The sequence below is a fragment of the Glycine soja genome, chromosome 5, assembly GCF_004193775.1.
Source record: "Glycine soja cultivar W05 chromosome 5, ASM419377v2, whole genome shotgun sequence".
NCBI lineage: Eukaryota > Viridiplantae > Streptophyta > Magnoliopsida > Fabales > Fabaceae > Glycine > Glycine soja.
Genome location: NC_041006.1, coordinates 27137005 through 27144772, shown reverse-complemented (window position 1 = coordinate 27144772; position 7768 = coordinate 27137005). Strand labels below are relative to the sequence as shown.

At 39.8% G+C, this 7768-nt stretch overlaps 1 non-coding gene across 1 annotated transcript; it reads left to right on the top strand.

Moving 5' to 3' along the window:
• Nucleotides 1–4264: 4264 nt before the first annotated feature.
• On the top strand, nucleotides 4265–4371 carry LOC114413931. Its single transcript, XR_003667070.1, has one exon. It is a non-coding gene; the product is annotated as a small nucleolar RNA R71 (small nucleolar RNA).
• The last annotated feature ends 3397 nt before the right edge of the window (nucleotides 4372–7768 follow it).

Genomic DNA, 7768 nt, shown 5'->3' with positions numbered 1-7768 from the left:
TCCTTGATCACTAACAATTGCTTTAGGTACTCCAAACCTGCAAAACAGATTAGACCTGACAAAGTCTGCGACAACTTTAGCATCATTAGTTCTAGTGGGCTTGGCTTCCACCCATTTTGAAACATAGTCAACTGCAAGGAGAATGTAAACATAACCAAAAGAGATAGGAAAAGGACCCATGAAATCTATACGCCAGACATCAAACACCTCACAGAATAGCATAGGTTGCTGAGTCATTTGTTGTCGCCATGTAAGTGTATTTCCTGCTCTCTGACACTGCTCACAAGTGCTGCAGATCTTCCACGCATCTTTAAAGATGGTGGGCCAATAAAAACCACAATCAAGCACTTTGCGAGCTGTCCTTTGAACACCCAGATGACCTCCCGGTGCAGAAGAATGACAGAACTGCAAGACTGAGTCAGTCTCATGATCTAGAATGCACCGTCTAATGACCTGATCACTGCACAATTTCCACAAGTAGGGGTCATCCCAAATAAAATGCTTAGCATCACTTTTAATTTTATCTTTTTGGGCCTTAGATGCTAAGGGAGGAAAAACAGAAGCAACTAAATAATTGACAATATTAGCAAACCAGGGAGTAGAAAGAGAGTCAGAAATACTATACAGTATATACAAATGATCATCCGGGAAATCATCCCGAATAGGTGAATCTGCATCAGATACACGTTCGATACGACTCAAATGATCAGCAACTAGATTTTGTGCTCTGCTCCTATCACGGATCTCCAAGTCAAACTCTTGGAGCCAGAGCATCCATCGAATCAACCTAGGCTTAGAATCAGCCTTCTTCAACAAGTACTTTAAAGCTGCATGGTCAGTATAAACAATAATGCGGGTACCAAGCAAATAAGATCGAAATTTTTCAAGAGCAAAAACTATGGCTAGAAGCTCCTTCTCAGTAGTAGTATAATTCGCTTGGGCAGCATCTAAAGTCCTAGAAGCATAGTATATCACCTTGGGCAATTTATCAATTTTCTGAGCAAGGACAGCCCCCAATGCATAATTTGATGCATCACACATAAGCTCAAAAGGGGTTGTCCAGTCGGGTGCCTGGATGATGGGGGTGGTAGTCATCGCTCTTTTGAGGCAATCAAAAGCCTCTTTGCATCTGTCATTAAAGTCAAACTCCACCTCCTTTTGCAACAAGTTGGACAATGGAAGGGCTACTTTGCTAAAATCCCTTATAAAGCGCCTGTAGAATCCTGCATGACCAAGAAAAGATCGCACATCTCGCACACAAGAGGGGTAAGGCAATTGTGAAATAACAGAAATTTTTGCAGGATCTACTTCAATACCCTTATTGGAAATAATGTGGCCTAAAACTATACCTTGCTCAACCATAAAATGACATTTTTCAAAATTTAGAACAAGGTTAGTTTCAATGCATCTATTCAAAACTTTTTCCAAACTATTCAAACAACCATCAAAAGAGGATCCATATACAGTGAAATCATCCATAAACACCTCTATGCAATTTTCTAAAAAATCACTGAAAATACTAATCATGCACCGCTGGAAGGTACCAGGGGCATTGCACAGGCCGAAAGGCATCCTCCTGTAGGCAAAAGTGCCGAAGGGACAGGTGAATGTGGTCTTTTCCTGATCCTCAGGAGCAATAGTAATTTGCATATAACCAGAAAAACCATCAAGGAAACAGTAGTGGGATTTACCTGCCAGGCGTTCAAGCATCTGGTCAATGAATGGCAGGGGAAAATGGTCCTTTTTGGTAACCTGGTTCAGCCTCCTATAGTCAATGCAGACTCTCCAACTGTTCTGCACCCGAGTAGGAATCAGCTCCTCCTTCTCATTTCTGATCACTGTGAGGCCGGTCTTCTTTGGGACTACCTGGACGGGACTCACCCATTGGCTGTCGGAGATAGGATAAATGATTACAGCTTGCAAAAGCTTGGTTATCTCCTTCTTCACTACATCAAGAATCACCGGGTTGAGTCTTCTTTGTGGTTGTCTTACTGGTTTAGCTCCATCCTCTAAATTTATTCGATGCATACATGTGGATGGGCTAATACCAGGAATGTCCGCCAGGGTCCAGCCTATAGCCTTCTTATGCTTCTTGAGAACTGACAACAACTTCTCCTCTTGCTAATCAGCAAGGGAGGCAGATATAATCATTGGAAAACTCTTGCTATCATCCAAGTAAGCGTATTTTAAATTTGATGGCAGAGGCTTCAATTCTGGTGTGGTCGGCTGGACAGTGGTAGAAGGAGATGGTTTCTCAGCCTTTACCTCATAAAGAAAGTCAGAGGTATGTGTACTTCCTGAAACATGGTTAGTCCTATCTGACTCTATAAAATCAATCTCAAGAGGTAAAACACCACCACCAGACATGCAATCAATATCACTCTCAAATTCACTCTCAGATTCACTCTCAGCATCAAATTCAGACATATGATCAAGTACAATTTCAGACTCAATGCATGAAGAGTGAGAGGCATGCAGATTAGAATAAAGATCAGTCATGTATTCATCAACAACATGGTCAATTATTTCAGCACGAAATACAGAAAGATCTTCAGATGGGTATTTCATAGCATCCAGAATATTAAAATGAACAGTTATATCACCAAACTCCATGGATAGTGTGCCTGCATAAACATCTATCTTAGTTCTAGCAGTTTTGATAAAGGGTCTGCCTAGAATGATGGGAACTGATCCTTGAGAGAATCCATCTTCCATATTCAAAATATAAAAATCAACAGGGAAAATCAGTTCACCAACTCTAACTAAGACATCTTCTATGAAACCAACAGGGTAGGCAACACTTCTATTAGCTAAATGAATTACCACATCAGTTGACTGCAAGGGACCTAGAGATAGAGAATTAAAAATAGACAGAGGCATAACACTAACAGAAGCTCCTAAATCTAGCATGGCATTGTCAAACTTACTATTCCCTATAATACAAGGTATGCTGAATGTACCTGGATCTTTGCATTTTTCAGGAATTTGAGGAACAGATTTACCAATCAATGCGGAGACATTTCTGCCCATGCTAATCCATTCACTTCCTTTAAGCTTCCGCTTATTTGTGCACAGCTCCTTCAAGAATTTGGCATATCTTGGAATTTGCTTTATTGCATCCAACAGAGGTATGTTTACCTCTACTTTTCTAAACGTGTCCAAGATCTCTTTCTCTGCCTCTTCCATTTTTTTGTTGGAAACTGCACTTGGAGGGAATGGAAGAGGGGGAATGTGCTGCTTCTGCAAATCAGAATTACCTGTGGAAGAAGATTCACCTGCACAGAAATTGTTAGGTAAATTTTTCTCATCACCTTTTTCTGGAGTAGAGTGAAGTTTGGCAGGTTCATTTGCAGATGAGGAAGGTGCTACGGGTTGAGGTCCTTGACACTGCTTTCCTGACCTCAATGAAATGGCACTGGCATTTTTGGGATTTTGGACAGCTTGAGAAGGCAACTTGTCAGAATTTTGGGACTGTTGTTGATTCAATTGGGTAGCCAATTGTCCCATCTGATTGGTTAAGCTCTGAATGGAGGCTCTGGTCTCTTGCTGAAACTGCATGTTCTACATAGTCATTTTCCTCACAAGTTCTTCGAGGGAAGGTTGTGGAGGGGCCTCAACTGTTGGCTATTTCTGAGGTTGTTGTTGTTGTTGGATTGGTGGAGGAATGTATGGTCTGCTTGGGCCAGCAGCATTTTGGAAGGACAGAGCAGGCTGCTATTGTTGTTGCTGAGGGCTGGACCATCTGAGGTTAGGGTGATTCCTCCATCCAGGGTTGTATCTGTTGCTGGAGAGGTCATAATTGTTCTGTTGTGGTTGATTTTGTTGCTGAGGTTGAGGAGGTCTATTGTAAATATTTGCAGCATAAGCTTCAGGCTGCTCGATTGCTCCAGGTTGCTGCATGGAAGGGCAAAGGTCTGTATGGTGGTCAGCAGAGGAGCACAAACCACAAACCCTTGCGACAGGTACAGATTTCTGATTCAAGGCCAGCTGGGTTACCAAGTTAACCAATGCATCCAGTTTGCCTTCAAGCTTCTTAGTTTCAGATGATGCAGATGAGTTTGTAGCTACCTCATGCACTCCTCTAATGACTATGGCATCATTTCTGGCGCTAAACTGCTGAGAGTTGGAAGCCATCTTCTCAATTAAATTTCTGGCTTCAGCAGGAGTCATGTATCGAAGGGCTCCACCACTGGCAGCATCTATCATACTTCTCTCCATATTACTGAGTCCTTCATAAAAATATTGGAGAAGAAGTTGTTCTGAAATCTGATGGTGGGGGCAACTGGCACATAGTTTTTTAAATCGCTCCCAGTACTCATACAGGCTCTCTCCACTGAGTTGTCTAATACCTGAGATATCTTTCCTGATGGCTGTGGTCCTGGAAGCAAGGAAAATTTTTTCTAAGAATACTCTCTTAAGGTCATCCCAGCTCGTGATGGACCTTGGAGCAAGGTAATACAGCCAGTCCTTTGCCACTCCCTCCAGAGAATGAGGAAAAGCCTTCAGAAATATGTGATCCTCCTGGACATCTGGGGGTTTCATGGTGGAGCAGACAATATGAAATTCCTTCAAATGTTTGTGCGGGTCTTCACCTGCAAGGCCATGAAACTTTGGAAGCAAATGAATCAGTCCAGTTTTAAGAACATATGGGACATCCTTATCAGGGTATTGGATGCACAAGCTTTCGTAGGTGAAATCAGGTGCAGCCATTTCCCTTAGAGTCCTCTCACGGGGTGGAGGTTGTGCCATGTTCTCAGAATGTGCAAAATCAGAATGCTCAAAATTATAATGCTCCAAATCAGGATGTTCAAAATCACCAATAACAGAATGCACAGATTCACCAGTAATGGAATGCTCAGGATGATCAAAAGGTATAAAATGATGCCTAACTAATCTATGAAATGTCCTATCTATCTCAGGGTCAAAGGGTTGTAAGTTAGATGGATTGCCTCTAGTCATACACTACATTCAGCATGCACAACTAGTTGCCTTGTCATGTAAATAAAGGTGCAGGTTTGAACTACAGCTACCCTCAAATGATATCCAAATGACTTGAAATTTTGTGAGCAACCTTATAAAATGATGAGAAGACAGCACAAAAAATTTCAGACAAAAAATCAAATTCTAACTATGAAAGCTAAAATTGGTGGGTTAAGAAAAATAAGTGAATAAAACTTGAAAAATAAAAAACTTTTGACAGAATCGCTTTTTTGGACGATGGAGACCTCAGCCAGCCTATGGCAGGCTGCCACGGCGTAGGAAATTTTTTTCTACCCCAAATGCATATATAATAATTGCGATTCTGATAACCGGAGCAAAAGTTATGGTCGTTTGAAGTTTTGACAATCACAAAATTTGCTAATTTTTTGGAACTTTCAAATCTGACCAAACTAAAGGCTCTAGCTATTTTTCCCACAAAATATGGATTAAAAGAAGTTACCACAAAAAAATTCAGCCAAAAATAACAACCCTAGCTACTAAAACAAAAAATCACAAATAATTCAGCATGGGTGGTCGCTAAAATCCGTCTCTAATTGATTTCTACTACTACTCTATTTTGCCGCAAGCAAAAGTGGTCGCTAAGTCTGTCGCAAAACACTATTCACAGCAAAACACCCAAGACTGAAACAGGGGAAACGCTTAATGGGAAAACTGAAACAGAACACACACTAAACAAAATACCAGGACGCTAAACAACACTAACACACATACTAACACAATACTAACAATTAAACATAAAACACGAAAGGATTAAACACACAACACTAGCTAGCTATTATGAACCTTTGGACACTGCTCCCCGGCAACGGCGCCAAATTTGATCGAGGCCGTACCCGAATCAAATAAACATGAAAATGCAGTAACTAGGAAGTGATCCTAGGCCGTTTCCCAACGAGCAGTGACAAACCAAATGTTCATAATATACTTGCAGTAACAGTAACGATTGGGGGGGGTTTGGTTGTTTGGTAATTAAAGAGCAGAACAAGTAAACTGGAATACGAAACTACTAATATTAAAAACGGGTTGTTTCCTCTGATTTAGAAGCCATTCTCTTATCCTGGGTTATGGAGAATTCGTCCCTAACAGTCAACCACTTAATCCAACCCTATTTCAATTTACTAAGCGAAAATCAACTTAGGGTTTTCAATACGTGATTAGGCACCACATACACCAGTTAGCCCTTCGTCCATTAAGCATGAACGCAAGTTAGACTCAGAGGCAATTAATCGAACACGAAGCATGCACTGATTAATATTCACGAAATTGGGATAACTGGTGAAGGGAAAACTGCCAGGAAACTACATTACAAGCGAAACCTCAAAGAGAGTTGGGCTTCGTCCTCAAAAGGAAACAACACCAGAAAATCTAGCCTTCCATGGATTCAAACAGAAAACGCAAATGAAACATGAAGCAGAAATGTAAATGAACAGAAACGTAAATGACACAGAAATGTAAATGAAAGTAGAAGAAGAAGCAAGAATGAACTCGTAATTAGAAGCAGAAAACGGAAATTTGCATTAAGAACGAAAACCGTGACAAGGGAACAAAAAAACGTGAAAACCTAAAACCAAAGCTCTGAATAATGAAAATAGCATAACAGAATGCCCTGCACGAATCCCAATGCAGCTATTTAAAAAGAGTCACTCAAAGTCACTGGGCCCTATTACAATACTCTGGCCCAAAACGAAATAAACACTGAACAACATAAAATAAAATTGCGAAATTTCCTAATTAGAAATTAACTAAGGTAAGCGCTGTTTTATTTGCCATCTTCAAGTCCACAACCAAAGTCCGGATTAAGCCCAATGTTTCATTAATTCCTGAAATTAGATTAAAAACATCAAATTAGCTAAATGAGCCCAAATAATAAAACTGCCTAATTAATTGACAATTAAGACCAATCAATAATTAAAATGGTGCAAAAAGGGTTTAGAAAATAGAAGAAAATGATGGCACATCAGTAAGAAATATGGATTTGTCATAGCTGATGACTATTCAAGATATACATGGGTATACTTCCTTGCACATAAACATAATTCTTTCAAGGTGTTTGAAATATTTTATATCTCTTCTATCAGAAGTGACCATGGAACTGAGTTTGAGAATGCTGAGTTCAAATTATTCTATGAAAGAAATGGTATTTTTCACAACTTCTCTTCACTAGAACACTTCAACATAATGGAGTGTGCAAAATTATGACCTCAATATTTATTTATTTTTCCCTTTTTTATGTTTTTTTTAATTTTTTGGGTCGACAAGAGTGTTGCCCTTGCTCCTACGTATCCTCAAGTGCGGTGAGGAACTCAGACCTACATAGTTCTTTTAAAAGCAAGAAAGTTGTGTGTTGAGTTGATTTTAAACTTTTGAAAGGTTCATTTTAACCAACAAGAATAGAAGAGACCATTAAGGCATTGGACCTTGAACGGATTCAAGCGACCTTTATGGAAAAAAAGCTCGGTTATAGGTTGATTTTAACTTGGTTTCACTTATTAAACTTCAAACTCATTAAAAGATGATTGGTGACGTAAATGACCGATCAAAACTCACTTTACCAAAAGAAATGAGATTATAGATGGTAGAAGAATGAGATGAAGATGTGAAAAGCAACAAAGAGGACCCCTAATGGTGCATAGATCGAATTCAAAAATTTAAAATAAATACTAACTGGACGACGAACGAAGAACGACGAATGATGAACGATGTAGAAGTCGATTATGGTCGCAATTCAATAGCGCCTCGGCCTCGTTTTTCTCTTCTTTCTTCTTCT